This window comes from Rhincodon typus, chromosome 26, assembly GCF_021869965.1.
Source record: "Rhincodon typus isolate 14 chromosome 26, sRhiTyp1.1, whole genome shotgun sequence".
Classification (NCBI taxonomy): Eukaryota; Metazoa; Chordata; class Chondrichthyes; order Orectolobiformes; family Rhincodontidae; genus Rhincodon; species Rhincodon typus.
The window spans coordinates 6151569-6168060 of record NC_063357.1 but is presented as its reverse complement, the minus strand read 5'-3'; the positions used below and the strand labels follow the sequence as shown (position 1 = coordinate 6168060).

Here is a 16492-nt window from a genome sequence, read left to right as displayed (position 1 = left end):
GATGGTCTGTGCTGTGCATACCACCTTCTGTAGTTTCGTACAGTCCTGGGCAAAGCAGTTGCCATACCAAGTCTTTACACACCTGGACAGTATGCTTTAAATGGCGCATATGTAGAAGTTGGTGAGGGACCTTATGGACATGCCAAATTTCCTGAACTGCCTGAGGAAGAAGAGGCGTTGTTGTGCCTTCTTGACTGTCACATTTACATGGGAAGTCCAGGACAGGTCGTCGGCTATCGTCACTCCAAGGAACTTGATGTTCTTCACTCTCTCAACCTCAGTTCTGTTGATGTAGATGGGAGCATATTCTCCTTCCTTCTTTCTGAAGTCAGCGATCAGTTCTTTAGTTTTGCTGACGTTGAGAGACAGATTGTTTTCATTGCACCACGTCACCAAGCCCTCTCTCTTCCTTCTGCATTTTGACTTGTCATTGTTAGATATCCATCCCAGTACAGTGGTGTTGTCAGCAAACTTGTAGATGGCGTTCATTCGGAATTTGGCAACACAGTCATAGGTATACAGGGAGTATAGTAGGGGGCTGAGGATGCATCCTTGGGGGGCTCCAGTTTTGAGTATTATTGTGGAGGAGATGCAGTTATCTGTCCTTACTGATTGTGGCCTGTGGGTCAGAAAGCTGAGGATCCAGTTGTAGAAGGCGGAGCCGAGGCCAAGGTCATGCAGTTTTGAGATCAGTCTGGAGGGAATAATAGTGTTGAAGGCAGAGCTGTAGTCAATGAGCAGGAGTCTGACGTAGGTGCCTTTGTTGTCCAGATGGTCCAAGAATGAGTGCAGGGTTAGGGATATGGCATCCTATGTGGACCTGTTATGTCGGTAGGCAAACTGTAGGGGATCGAGGCAGGTTGGGAGACTGGAGTTGACCAACCTCTCAAAGCACTTCATGATTATTGAAGTCAGAGCTACTGGGTGGTAATCATTAAGGCTCATTGCATGTGTTTTCTTGGGTACAGGGGTGATGGTGGTCTGCTTGAAGCAGGTGGGAACTTCAGCTTGTAGGAGGGAGGGATTGAAGATGTTGGTGAATACCTCTGCCTGTTGGGTCACACAGGACCACATCTAGAACTGCCTTGGCTCTGATCTCAAAATTCTTTCCTTTCTTACTCCCCTTCTTTAAGGCAATCCTTAAAATTTACCTGTTTGGCCAAGTGTGTGGTGGCTTGTCCTAATGTTTTCATTTGACTCAGTATCAAACTTTGTTTGCTTATGATCCTGTGATGTGCTTTGGAATGTTTTAATATTTATAAAGCTGCTGTATAAATGCAAGTTGTTGGAAATGGAAAGAGTGATAAAAAGACAGAACGACATATGGCCAGTAATCTACTTAGGACTGGGAAGGAAGCATAGGCTGTTAAACAGATTTGTGACAACAAGGTGCAGGGCTGGATGAACACAGCAGGCCAAGCAGCATCATAGGAGCAGAAAGGCTGACGTTTCGGGCCTAGACCCTTCATCAGAAAAGGGGGAGGGGAAGGGGGTTCTGAAATAAATAGGGAGAGAGTGGGAGGCGGATAGAAGATGGATAGAGGAGAGGATAGGTGGAGAGGAAACAAACAGGTCGAAGAGGCGGGGATGGAGCCAGTAAAGGTGAGTGTAGGTGGGGAGTTAGGGAGGGGATAGGTCAGTCCAGGGACGAGAGAGTTGCAGTGGGAGAGAGATCCCCTGAGGTTTGTCCGGAGGGAGGAGGGTAACTTCTTCAGGCTAGGCATCCTTAGAAGAGGCTTCGCAGTGGGGTTATTTCACAGCCAGAGGCAGTAAGAGTCGTAAGTCTGATGGAACAAAGTTGAGTGAACAGTCACAGGAACACTGAATTGTTACAGTGCATTAGGAGGTTTTTCAGCTTATCCTGTCTGCATTCACTTTCTGAATTATTTTCATGATTTAATGCCAATCTCCTGCCCGTTCCCCTTAATACTGCAAGTTATTTCTAGTCAAATAATCATCTATGCCCTGACAACAAGGTGCAGGGCTGGATGAACACAGCAGGCCAAGCAGCATCATAGGAGCAGAGAGGCTGACGTTTCGGGCCTAGACCCTTCATCTATGCCCTCTTGATTCATCCATCCTCTATAGCCCACCCAGACAGTGCATTCAAGACCCTAACTGCATATTGTGTGAAAAAATATTTCTGCTTAAAGAAGCTTTAAAAGTGATTCTTTTACGAATCACTTTAAATTTGCGGCCTTTCATTCATGATACCTTTACGAGCAGGAGCAGTTTCTCTCTGCCTACTCTGTCCAGAACTCTCATGGTTTGAAAATGTAATCAAATTTCCTCTTACCCTTCTCTGAAAGGAAAACTGTCCTAACTTCTCCAATTTATCCTTATAACAAAAGTTTCTTATTCTGGGAATCATTCATATAAACTGTCAAATTTATAAACTGTTCTGCACCCTCTCCACTGTGTTCATATACTTCCTGAATGTGACGCTCAAAACTGTACACATTACCCCACCTGAGGCCTAAAAAGTGCCTTATAAAGTTTCAATGTAACCCCCTCCTCTCGTACTCCACGCCCCTTTTAATAATGTTTAGGATACTATATACTTTATTAACTCCACCTCTCTTGCCACTTTTAATAACCAATGCACACTTACTCTTCTGCACATCATTTAGTGTAATACCTCTTATAATGTCACTCCATATTATTTCCACCACAATGTATTATCCCACACTTATCTGAATTGAACTTAATCTGCCACTTAACCACCCATTCCACCAACTTGTCAAAATCCTTTTGACATTGTATACTGTTTTCCTTATAGCTTACAAAACTTACAAATTCTGTTTTGTCTGCAAACTTTGAAATTGTCTCCTGTACATCAAGATCTAGATGATTAATGGAAATCAGGGAAAGCAAGTGTCCCAATACTGACCCATGGGGAACTTCAGATCTTCCAACAGCCTGAAAAATATCCATCACCTATTACTCTTAGTTTTCTATTACTCAGCCATTTTTGTATCCATGTTCCTACTGTCCCCTTTATTCCAAAAACTCTAAATTTTCTTGCAAGTCTGTATTGAATGCCTTTTTGAAGTCTATGTGCACCACATCAGCAGATTTACTCTCATCAAACCTCTTTATTATCTTTTCAAAGAACTCTTACAAGTTAGTTAAACATTACTTTCTCGTGGGAAAACCATGCTGGCTCTCCTTAATTAAACTACATGAGTTCATGTGATTATTAATTATATCTTAATGATTGCTTATAGAAATTTCCCCATTACTAAAGTTAAACTAACTGATCTGTAATCACTGAGCTTATTCTTACAACATTTTTGAAAAAGGGTGTCAATTTACAGTTCTTTTCTGGCACTACTCCATACAGTAACACAGCATGGAAACAGACCCTACAGTCCAACTAGTCCACGCTGACCATATTCCCAACTAAACTAGTCCTACTTGCCTGTGTTTGGCCCATGTCCCTCCAAACCTTTCCTATTCATGTACCTGTCTAAATGTCTTTTAAAAGTTGTAACAGTAACTGTATCCACCAATCCCTATGGCAGTTCATTCTGCACATGAACCACTCTCAGTGTAAAAAATTGCCCCTCATGTCATTTTTAAAACTTTTCCTCTTATCTTAAAATATGCCCCCTTGTTTTGAACTCCCCTACCCTAGGGAAAGGACCCTTGCTATTCAGCTTATATATGCCCCTCAGATTTTATCAATCTCTGTAATGTCACCCCTCAACCTCATACACTCCAGTGAAAAGAGTCTCAGCCTATCCAGTCTATTTTTATAACTCAAACCCTCCATTCCCATTAACATTCTGATAAATCTTTCCTGAACCCTCTCCAATTTAATAATATCCTTAACTATAGCAGGGCAACCAGAATTGCACACACTTGCTTCATCCATGTCCTGTCAACCTCAATGTGACGTCTCAACTCCTGTACTCAAAAGTCCATGCATCCAAGGAAGACTGAAATATTACAGCTAATGTCTCTGCAATTTCTACTTTCACATCTTTCAATATCTTTGGATGCTTCTCAACTGTCCTGTTGTTTTGTCAAATCTAAGCATTAACACTTATCCAGTACCTCTTTATTATCAATTGAATCCTTCTGGTGACTGTGTTTTCTCCTGTACCACTGTGGTCCATGCAGCATCTGCTTCTTGACAAAAGCAAATGAAAATTTTTTTTTAATACCTCAGCTAATCCCCCAGCTCCATGTGTAAATCTCCTGTTTCATCTCTAATTAGTCCTTCTACTTATACCACAATTTTGCTACTCATCTGCCTATAGAAGACTGGGATTTTCCTTCATGTCAGCTGCTAGCTTTTTTCATTATCCCCCTTTGCCTCTCTTCTTTGTTTTTTCACTTCCTCTTCCAACATTTTGTATCCAGATGGTTCTCCACTGTATTTTCGAGCTGCTTCTTTCTTCTGGGAATTGGAATATGATGAAGTGCATTTTTCATTATTTTTCTTGTTCGTGAGGTAGGTTCTGCAGTTGTTGAATCAAAAGATTTGATTATACCAGAAATTCTTTAAAGTCACTCCCTGTGAAATAAAACAGTTAAGTAAATCATATTTAGCCATGTCTCATCACAGATCCCCAGTGGAGTGCCATCTACAAAAGGGTCCTCCCCTTTCCTGTCGGGGATCTGGGGTGGAGAGTGCTGCATGAGGCGGTCTCGTGCAATCATAGATTGTGCAAATTCATTGGGTGCTAGGCAACATGTAATTTTTGTGGCCTGTAGGAGACAGTTGTCATTTATATGTAGAATACTTCTGTTTGCAGCTCCTTTCGAGATGTTTGAAGGGAGTGCTCCTTAAATTTTGGTTGCACTTCAGTCCCATGCTCCTGATCTGTTGGCGCCCAATATAGGGAGGGACGGACCAGTCAAAAGGCCTGCTCATACGTCTGCTTCTGGGCCCGGCCAAGGTGGTCATCAACAGGTCCAAGCGCAGGCCATGGAGGGCTTGTCATTTCTGACTGTCTGCCCCTCTCACGCGGTTGTGTTTACCCCTGGAGAGGGAGCATGTAGTGCTCACTGGCACGTTAGAGGCCTGTAGAGACTGGTGGGTGCCACAGGCCTTGAGTGCAACATCACCACAATGTTATTTTAATTTAGTAAATTTCTGTTTCATTCTATAAGTTTCCTTCGACTGTTAAGTTGTGATTGATATTGATATGGTGCCCCACCAAGGGCTGTTTCACTTATTATTTTTGACTTCCTATTTAAATAAAGGAGTCAAGAGAGTTTTATTCTGTATGTCACCCCCTTGTTGCCCCTGTCCAGGGAGGGTTTAATGGGGACGGTATCAGAGAACTTTATTTTCCATTTCTTTTCAGTTTTAAGGGAGTGGAGATGATATCATATGCAATTCAAATTACAAAGGGTGCCATAATTTTAATTCATTTGGATGGTTACTTTGTGAGAAGTACACAACTAAAGGTTATTACTCATTATCTCAAAGATGTTTAGATCAGTTTTAAAAAGCTGACTCACCCTGGCTGAAATCAGTTAAATCAACAGAAAAATTACAATTCATTCTGGGATGTTCTTGTAGACTATGTCTCAAAATTGGCTGGATAAAGGGAGCTAATGGGAGGATATAATTGTTACTGTTTAATCATGTTAACGTTTCTTGTGAGATAGCCTTCAGTTTTTGTTAAGAAATTACAGTGATTATGTCACTAATCCACAAAAGTGAAATCTGCCACCCTTAGCTGGTTTAACCTATAGCAATGTGGTTGACTCTTAACTGACCTCAGAAATGGCCGACCAAATCACTCAGTTCAAGGGCTATTAGGGATGGGCGACAAATCCCCATATTGCCATTGATACCTGTGTCCCATGGAAGGATTTAAAAAATTGTCACCAATCACTAAGCACTGGAGGATGTTCTCAGAGAATAGACAATTTTCTGGTTCCACTTCCAAGAAACTAAGTCTCAGTAATCATTATGTTGATTTTCTTGTTGTATTTAAAAAATACTTTGGAACTCTTCAACATAGTCCATTTAACATGCTGACATCATTGTGCCTTCAGGAACATGGTCCAAATCTGAGACATGGCATAGCGCATATGAATGACATGGTGATAGGTTTTACATTTTATTCAGCGAGTAACCTGTTTCTTTATCAGCAAAAGTTAAATTAATTGTTATATTGTATTTTAATAACTCACAATTAAATTGAAATCATGTTACTTCAGTTAATTTGGTGTGCATGAAGCCATATTCAAGATCAATTCTAAATTGAACTGGCAATTCTTTCTTTAGAGCAGAGAAAATTGATAGACCTGATAGGGCTCCCCAAGGTTATGAATATGATAGTAAAGGTAGACATGGAGAATATGTTTCCATTTCAAGTTAGACTAAAAGCTAGTCACTAATAAATCCAATAAGGAATTCAGAAGAACTGTATTTGCTGGAATTAGTTAGAATGTGGAATTCACCACCACAAGGTGCGGATGAGGTGAATAACATAGATGCATGTTAGGCAAATCTAGATAAGCACATCAGTGAGAAAGGAATAGAAGGATATGTTAATGAAGGCGTATGAACAGACAGGTGGGAGAATGTGAAGTATAAACAGCAACCTGAGTTGAATGGCCGAGACAACAAGGTGCAGGGCTGGATGAACACAGCAGGCCAAGCAGCATCATAGGAGCAGAGAGGCTGACGTTTCGGGCCTAGACCCTTCATCAGAAAAGGGGGAGGGGAAGGGGGTTTTGAAATAAATAGGGAGAGAGTGGGAGGCGGATAGAAGAGGGATAGAGGAGAGGATAGGTGGAGAGGAAACAAACCTCATCCCGCCCCCTTGACCTGTCCGTCCTCCCTGGACTGACCTATCCCCTTCCTAACTCCCTACCTACACTCACCTTTCCTGGCCCCATCCCCGCCTCTTCGACCTGTTTGTTTCCTCTCCACCTATCCTCTCCTCTATCCCTCTTCTATCCGCCTCCCACTCTCTCCCTATTTATTTCAAAACCCCCTTCCCCTCCCCCTTTTCTGATGAAGGGTCTAGGCCCGAAACGTCAGCCTCTCTGCTCCTATGATGCTGCTTGGCCTGCTGTGTTCATCCAGCCCTGCACCTTGTTGTCTCGGATTCTCCAGCATCTGCAGTTCCTACTATCTCTGAGTTGAATGGCCTATTGCTTTGTTGTGTGTTACCCTGCAGCAACGTTGGTTGAAAGGTGCTTGCAAACCTTGAATTTTAATCAACATTTGAAGCATGGCTATATTAACAACAATATCACATAAAAGAATAGAGGATAATGTTAACTGATAGCCAAATCAAACTGTCAAGTTGATTAACTATGTTAACTTATAGTCGTGAGAACAAAGTGAATATTCATTTTAAATTTGTGTCAAAACATTGCAGAGATAAACTATGATATATGGTCATGGCATTTAGATTATATTCAGAAACTGAATCTAGTTGTTGCTTCAGTGACATGATTATTTTTTAAAAATGTAACCACTTCACAGTGTAAAACACCTATTAAACTTGGATTGAGCTCTTCAGTGAAATGACAGAGAGGTTGAGGCGGAGAGGGGGTTTGATGTTGTGTACATGGTGTTTGAAATGACAGTTGCCAATATGCTAAATCAACCTACTGGAGTATTTGGCTCACTTTTGAGATGATGTAATGTATTTTTATAAATCTTTTGAATAATGTATATTTTTGGAGAAGGAAAATCTCAGAGTCATCTATTGTCCACCTTCTTGAGGAATGTACCTTTTAGTTGAGGTTGATCCTGATCGTCTTTACCTTACAGAACTATGTGTTCCCAGGGAACGGCGGAGGTAAACATCAAATGTGGAGCGCATAGTGTTGGAGGTTGTGTATTAAAACAGACAGGGGATTGGCTAACTGGTAGAAGACAGAGAGTTGTGACAGGGCACATTTTCAGGATGGCAACCTGTAACCAGTGAAGTACCATAGGGATCAGTGATGTGGCTACAATTATTTACAACGTACAATTGGATGAGAAAAGTGAATATACTAAACCCAAGTTTACGGCTGACACAAAAATACTTGGAAAGGCAAGTGGTGAGGATGACACAAGGAGGGATACAGACAAGTTAAACAATAGGTAAAAATTTGGCAGATGGAATATAAGTGGCAGAATATACAATGGAACACGAGGTTATGTATTTTGACAGGAAGAATAGAGGAGCTGAATGTTATTTAAATGGAGAAAGACTGCAGAAAGCTATAAACAGAGGGATTTGGAAGTCCTTGTCCATGAATCACAAGAAGCTAAAATTCAAGTTCAGCAGTAGTAGGGAAGGCAATGGAATGCTGAACCTTCATTTATAGGGAATGGAGTATAAAAGTAGAAAGGTTTTGTTTAATGTTGATTTAGTTGTGAATTTGCTTGCTTTCTTTGGTGTGTATGACAGCAAACGTAATGTGCTTTAATTATACAAACCTTTAAAATATTGTGGTTAGTATGAAAAATGTGGTATTCTGCAATTGCTAATCACGGTAATAATTTAAAGAAGCTTTAAAATTTACTTTTTAAAGAAGAACTTTTTCATCCAGAGGGTGGTGGGTATCTGGAACTCACTGCCTGGAAGAGTGGTATAAATGGAAACTATCTCAACATTTAAAACGTATTTAGACGATCACTTGAAGCACTGTAACCTACAAGTCTTTCTAAAAAAATCATTCATGGTATGTGAGTGTCACTGGTTGGGCCAGCACTTTTTTGCCCATCCAAAATTGCCTTTGAGAAGGTGGTAGTGAGTTGTCTTTTTGAATTGCTGCAGGCTATAGATAGACTCACAATGCTGTTAGGGAGGAATTCCAAGATTTTGGCCCTGTGACGCTGAGGAAACATGTCGAGTAGTTTGGAGGGGAACTTGAAATGATGGTGTTCCCATCACCCTGTCCTTCAAGATGGAAGTGGTCATGGGTTTGGAAGGAGCTGTCAAAGGAGCCTTGATGAATTTTGTGCATCTTGTAGATAGTACACTTTGCTGCTACTGAGCATTGGTGGTGGAATGAGAGTGGATGTTTGTGGATGTGGTACCAACAAGTGTTTTGGATGATGTCAAGTTTCTTGAGTGTCTTTGGAGCTGCATTCGTCCAGACTATCACATGCCTAACTTGTGATTCGTAGATAGGTTTTGAAGAAGATTTTAGAAAATAAAAGGAGATAGGTCCTTGATGACGTGCATGGATGCAGTTGGCCAAAGGGTCTCTTTTCATGCTGTAAAACTCTATGACTTGAATATTTTTCTTCTTTGCACCAACCTTATTCTGTGCTCTTTCTTGTCCTGAGATTGTGGTTGATACTCATTTGAAGGTTGGTGCACTGCTGTTCAGAAGCCTCCTGCATTGGCTATTATTCATGTGTGATTACTGATGATACCAGCAAAGTCGAGCTACTATTACAGAAAAACAAAAAATGCTAGAGAAATCGTCAGGACAGTATCTGTAGAGAGGAGAGCAAAGTTGATGTTTTGAGTCCAGTGACCCTTCATCAAACTCCGATGTAGCTGGGTATTGTTGCCTCACAGGAGAGTATTAAGTGAGTCAGGAGAATATAGAGTCATGGAATCATACACACGGAAACAGATTCTTTGGTCCAACTCAACTGCACCGACCAGACATCCCAATCTGACCTAGTCCCATTTGCCAGCATTTGCCCCATATCCCTCTAAACCCTTCCTATTCATCTACCCATCAGTTTCTCTGGCAGCTCAGTCCGTACACGTACAACCTTGCGCAAAAAAGTTACCCCTCAGGTCTTTTCTAAATCTTTCCCCTTACAGACCTTCAGTACAACCTCCATTACCATTACAGTGGCAAATACTGGTGATGTACAGTTGGCCTACTAGCATTGAGTGGGAAGCAGGTTAACGTTTTGGATGTAGTCCTTTTTCCGGAGCAAATTACAGTCCTGGGCCTATGTCCAGCTGGTGACGTTACCTTTCTTTTGGGGGGGGAGGGGTCAGTTAGCTGCATAGCGATTCAGAGTAATGCCAGTAGTGTGGTTCAATTCCCACACTGGGTGAGGTTACCATGAAGGGACTCTCCTCAACCTAACCATAACCCTAACCCTTAGCATGGCGACTCACAGGTTAAACCACCATTAGTCACCACTCTCTAATAAGAGAGCAGCCCAATGGCCTGCTAGGACAATGCAATCTTTATGATAGGTCATAAAATTCCTACAGTGCAGATAGAGACTGTTCAGCCCATCAAATCTGTACCAGCCCTCTGAAGAGCATCCCACCCTATCCCTATAAGCTCACTTTTACCATGGCTGATGCACCTAGCCTGCACATCTGTGGACAGTATGGACAATTTATCATAATCCAACTAATTTGCACATCTTTAACTGTGGGAAGAAACCGGAACACCCAGAGGAAACCCATACATACACGGGGAGAACATGCAAACTCCACACAGTCACCCAAGGTTAGAAGCAAACCTGTGAGGCAGCAGTGCCAACCACCAAGCCACCATACAGCCCTTTACCTTTGCTTTATGCTAAATGAATTGGAGCTTGAGCTCCCATCCTAAAAACACTGTGGGTATCCCCATACCACATGGACTCTGGTGGTTCAAGAAGGTGGCTCACCACCTTTATATGATCAACTAGGGATGGGGAATAAAACTGCCTAGCCAATGATGCTCAAATACTGTGAGAGAATTTGTTAAAACAAATCTAGCTGCTCAAAACTGCTATTTAAACAGCAAGAAGGGTTCCGTTTTCCTCTGTATACATAAGGAGTGATTAGTAACTAAAGCCAAGCAGACGGAGAGCAGATATCCGCAAATATCGTAAAACACGTCAAAGAAGCGTCTGTTTCGTAACATCAAACTAATGTAATGGCAGCCCCAGACCTCAATCTTCCTGACACATAACCGACAATATTGTTACACTTCAGGCTGATTTTCAGACGTAAATTTGCGAAGCCCATGTAGCTCGCCGTGATCGTATAGTGGTTAGTACTCTGCGTTGTGGCCGCAGCAACCTCGGTTCGAATCCGAGTCACGGCATTGCGGAAAAGCAATGGCACGGCAATGGGTGTTAATTTTCTTAGTTAAAACAATCTGCTGTTCAGCTGCAGATAATTTTATTGTGGCATTTTAACTATTTCGCTTCCTTTACCCTATATATTAAATTGGAAAGAACCACTTTGTAAAATAACAAATCCAAACACATAGCGCTTAAAATCTGAACTGAAAGCGGAAACAACTGGAAAACCTCCAGTCCAGGCAGTTTCTGTGATCTAACACATTTCAACTACTTTTCTGTCCACAGGTGGTATCTTTGACTGGTAGCAATGTGAATAGAGGAAAAAAATATATACGCCAGTAAATGTCATTCATGCTTTTATCCATTAGAAAAAATGCTGTTCTATTTTGTTACATTTTTGGTTTAAAGCAACAATAGTAATGTGTGCATGTGCGTCTTTGCGAGACATCAGTCCTGCTCTGAGTGAAGTGCTTTTGTATTTCCTGAATTACATGCCAAGCCTCACATTGTGCTGCAAAAAATTATAGATATTTGACTACGCTCTTAGACGTCATTCAGGCAATTTAAGGAAGTAACTATTCACTCTTAATTAATGACAAATTGGTCATAATTCGAGTAAGATTTATGTTGAGATCATCGCCGAACAATAATGAGGATGGAAGCAGCAATTCCGTTCTAAAACAAACACAGAAATTGCTGGAAAAACTCAGCAGGTCTGGCATTATCTGTGGAGTGAAACCAGAGTTAATGTTTTGGGTCCAGTGACCCTGCTTCTGGAGTTGAATTCAGAATTAATCAATTCAGAAATCGCTTAATTTCGCAAATCATTATGTCGTTGAGTGTTTTAACATGTGGATTTTACATCAAACTCGCGTCCTTGACATGATATACTGTTGCAGGAATGAGAGTTAAGTCGACAAGTCCTTTGTCACATCGTTCACGTCTGTTATTTGAGGGCAAACGGGTGTGGTAGTTATGGAGAGAAACGAGTAGGAACATAAGGCGACTGTTGTCTTCTGGCAAGTGTTACGTCTGCTAGCTTCCAGCAGGGATCGCTTCAACTGTTCGGCTGTGAATACCAGCAGCGTCCGCCCCACTCATTTCTTCAGCTTTGATTGCATGATCAGACGATTATTCCGATTAGGAATTTAAATTGAATATCGTTGGCGTTCATTTCTACTCTGGTTTTCGTCTTGTTGAGAAATATAGCTACAAGTAACAGACTTATAAACAAAAGGCTTATTGAAAATAATTTAGAAATACTATGGAAAGGAATTACACACATGCACTCTGATATGTACCTCTCGTATTCCCAAACCAAATTGTGGTACTGTCCTTTTAAGACTATACTCTTAGGGATCATTTCTATAGTTCTTTCCTAGAGAAATGGGTTCTAGAGTGTCTGGTCTCACAAACCACGAGGAGGATTTATAGTGTTCTCTTCAGAACAGGAAGTAGGCATTGAGTGTTGCTTTTAGCATCTGCTCTTTGCTGTTGATGAGTGTTCTGTTTCTCTCTTTTGTAGAGAGGTGGAAGAGGAGAATGCAGTCTGAGTGGCTTGTCCTAAAGTCAACCTGAAAAGGAAGCGCTCAGTTGCTTAGACATCCTTTTTCCCTTGTGTGAGGTGTAGTAACCTTCAGCTTGAGCTTACAAATGACGTGTACTTTTGTAATTCAAAAAAAATCTCTCAGCTCAAGCTACCATCAGTGCGTGTTGGGAAACTGGCATATTGCAAGATCAAGGACTATTGCTGAGGGGCAGCTGCTGCCAAGGCATAGTGGAGAAAGACCACCATTTGAGGTCTTTGAGCCAAAGTACAATGTAGGTCCATTCAGTTATTGGACTCTCCTGCTGCCTTGACGTAAATAGCATCTTGCATAAATAAGAAATGCCTTGAGTTTGTTTGTTGGAATTGTCGGGAAAGTTAAACTCCAATTGTGTTTGTTCTCCATATGCAAAGACTGTACAGAACCGAACTGCTTCAGTGACTATGTATGTATGTAAATTTTTTTTATGAATGAAGTATATTTTTGAAACAAACACAATGTCTGCCATTAACGAGGGAACAGCTTGTAGTCATAGAGACTTAAAGCATGGAAACCTGCCCTTTGGCCCAACTCGTCTATGCAGACAAGCTTTGCTAAACTGAACTAGTCCCATCTGCCTGCATTTGGCCTATATCCGTCTAAGCCGTTCCAATCCAAGTACCTCCAAGAGGAGTATGGCAACTTTACTCTTTTGACTTTGCTTCTTGAACAAGTGCAGCCCATTTTGTATATCTGCAGTTCTGATCAGCAAGGAATTCTAGATTGATCTGGTGACTGAAGAAATGATAATATATTTCCAAGCTGTGTGATGTGAGTATAGGCGTTGGCTTTTATGTGTTCTGCTGCCCTTTTCCTTGTAGCCATCAGCTGGGTGCTGTCGAGGAATCCCTTCACAAGTTCAGTTGCAGTGGTGCATCTTGTAGACAATACCATGCCAGTGCATGCCAGGAATGGAGGAATCAAATGTTTAGAGTGATGCTGGATAGCTGATCAGGCAAGCTGTTACATCCTTGATGGTGTTGGAATTTTTTGTGTATTGTTGGAATTCCACACTTCCAGACAAGTGGGAAGTGTGTCTGCAGCTCATCTGGTCCGTCCGCTTTTTCTTTTTTCCCTCTTCTTTCTCTGCTTTTCTTAAAACTTTAGTCTTACTTACGTACATTCTTGTGGAGAGCTCGGATAGCATCTAGGTGTCCAACATGTCGCAGGAAAGGTTTGTTCTGGGTGGTGGTGGCAGAAGGAGATTAATTTGGACCCAGTGTCTGGTGCGGGACTTGGTAACTTCAGCAGCGGCTGCATTGGAAAGATCGGCGCAGTGCAGACTCATGGCGGTGGCATTGTCAATAGAGGCAAGATGTCGCTAAAGAATGGTGATACGGTTCTGAGGCGGTGGCACAGTGAAGGGACTCAAGGTTGGCCCGACTGGAATACACAATATATATTCCAGACTGCTTCGTGCTGGTGTTGGTGTCAGCAACGGGGTGAAAGAGCCCAGATCGAGGCCCAGGGCTAAGCACTTCAGAAGGACTGTAATGTTGAATTTTTAAACTTGATTTCTTTATTTTTCTACCTTTATACTCTACATCTGGTTTATTTCTGCGTTTTAGGATGGCGCTGGAAAGCGGAGGCATTGTAAAACAATTTTCACTGTACTTGTAATAAATACACATGACAATAAATAAACCAATCAATCAAGCGTTCCATCCTACTCTTGGGTAGTCCCAAGTAGACAGTGAAAAACCATTGGAAATTGGGATGTGAACCAGTTGCTTTCGAATGCCCAGATTCTGACCTGCTTTTGTCGATTCCATATTCAGGCTTATATTTATACCCTGAACTCACTAATCCATTCCATCCGCTCCAGACCTGATCCATCACACCCCTCCCTTCCCGGGATCATGTCCATTTTGCCTACTCATACAAAATCTGCCACCACTCCCCTCCGCCTGACCAGATGCCCCAGGTTACCATCACCCTCCTCAGCCTCCCTGATGTAACACTAAACACAGCAACAGTCACCTGTCCCCTTACCACCACGCACCTTAGCATTGTACTACATAGCCAGTTGGCACCTTACCCACCTGACACTCTGCCCTACTCACTCGACATCACATTCACCTGACTCCGAAATACTGGCATTCCACATCCTACCCAGCTGACATTCTACCCCCTCCTCAAATGGCTCCTTGACACCCTATACAGTTAATACCCGATCAACAGGCACCCATCAGCCCCGGAACACTAACCTTACGCTGTTAGCATTTTCCAGCAGCGATCAAAGTGGCTGTCTGCGGTTCTGAACCTTTAAATTTCAGAAGAGGCTGTGCTCACTGCTGTGAATGGGGACATGGTTTCTGTTTCCCCAACAGTTATACTCTATGAGAGAATTGTCAGAATGGAAATACTGCTCCCCATTTCTGAAGAAGCCCTGATCGGAATTGCCTGTCAGAAATGCAGAGCTCTGTGTGACCTCATCTCGAGGTCAAATGTTACACCAGGGTTGCAAGCAGTTTAGTTCAGTCTCAGACAGGAAATCGCTTGCTGCAGTGGTGAAGGGTAAAAATTAAGCTGCTGATATGCGATCCTAAATGGAGTTCATTCATTTACCCTGTTCTCAAGGACTGTACTGCACTTCCTGATAGTGATTTGTTTGGATGATTTAGGAGCTATAGAATATCATACTGAACGATGAATTTGAAAACAATGTCATGTGACATTGCGTGCTGGTTTCTGGTGATGCATGCTTAACTTTCGATTCGTCTATCGAGTAGATTATGGTAATCAGTTTGTAGATCTGAGAGTTTCAATGTAATAAAATAGAAAACTACTCCAGTATATACATTTATTTTATAACGCAATGTAAATTAAATGACTGGCAAAAATACTAATGAATAAATTGATGAATCAGAGACCGCATCCCTAACCGTGATGTGTGTCTGTGGTATTCCCACCTGAATTTGTGTGTCTGCTTTTTTAAGACTATACTCTTAGGGATCATTTCTATAGTTCTTTCCTAGAGAAATGGGTTCTAGAGTGTTTGGTCTCACAAACCACAAGGAGGATTTATAGTGTTCTCTTCTGAACAGGAAGTAGGCATTGAGTGTTGCTTTTAGCATCTGCTCTTTGCTGTTGATGAGTGTTCTGTCTCTCTCTTTTGCAGAGAGCTGGAAGAAGAGAATGCAGTCTGAGTGGCTTGTCCTAAAGTCAACCTGCAAAAGAGAATAAGCAGCATCAGAGGAGCAGGAAGATTGATGTTTTGGGCCTAGACCCTTCTTCAGCCTTCCTACTCCTCTGATGCTGCTTGGCCTGCTGTGTTTGTCCAGCTCTACACCTTGTTATCCCAGATTCTCCAGCATCTGCAATTCCTACTATCTCTGCAAAGGAGACTCTCAGTTGCTTAGATATCCTTTTCAAGTCATTTTCCACCTTGTGTGATATGTAGTAACCCTCAGCTTGAACTTACAAATGAAGTGTACTTTTGCAATTCAAAAAAATCTCTCAGCTCAAGCTACCAGTAGTGAGTGTTGGAAACTGGCCTATTGCAAGATCCAGGACTGAGGGACACCCTGAAATTTGGGGCAGCTGCAGCCAAGGCATAGTGGAGAAAGACCACCATCTGAGGTCCTTGACCCAAAGTACAACGTGGGTCAGTTCTGTTATTGGACTCTCCTGCTGCCTCGACTAGATGTAAATAGCATCTTGCATAAATAAGAAATGCCTTGAGTTTGTTTGCTGGAATTGTCGGGAAAGTTAAACTCTAATGTGCGTTTGTTCTCCTGTACAGATCCAAAGAAGTCGGAATGTGAACCAGCTGCTTTAGGTTGCCCGGGTTCTGAGTTGCTTTTGTCGAGTTTGTATTCACCCTTACGTTTGTGCCCTCGATTCACTAAGCCCTTCAGTCTGCTCCGGAACTGCTCCATCCCACGACTCCCTTCCTGTGACCTTATCCATTCTCCTAACTGGTAGAAAATCT

General features: G+C 42.0%; 1 protein-coding gene and 3 non-coding genes across 4 annotated transcripts in view; 3 read left to right on the top strand and 1 right to left on the bottom strand.

The window, feature by feature from the left end:
* ppm1e (protein phosphatase, Mg2+/Mn2+ dependent, 1E) overlaps positions 1-16492 on the bottom strand; it is a 323526-nt gene that overhangs the window by 190225 nt on the left and 116809 nt on the right. The gene's annotated exons all lie outside the window — the stretch shown is intronic.
* trnah-gug lies at positions 10921-10992 on the top strand. The gene has a single exon. It is a non-coding gene; the product is annotated as a tRNA-His (tRNA).
* On the top strand, positions 12313-12530 carry LOC125486208. The gene has a single exon (XR_007264900.1). It is a non-coding gene; the product is annotated as a small nucleolar RNA U3 (small nucleolar RNA).
* Positions 15495-15712, top strand: LOC125486209. The gene has a single exon (XR_007264901.1). It is a non-coding gene; the product is annotated as a small nucleolar RNA U3 (small nucleolar RNA).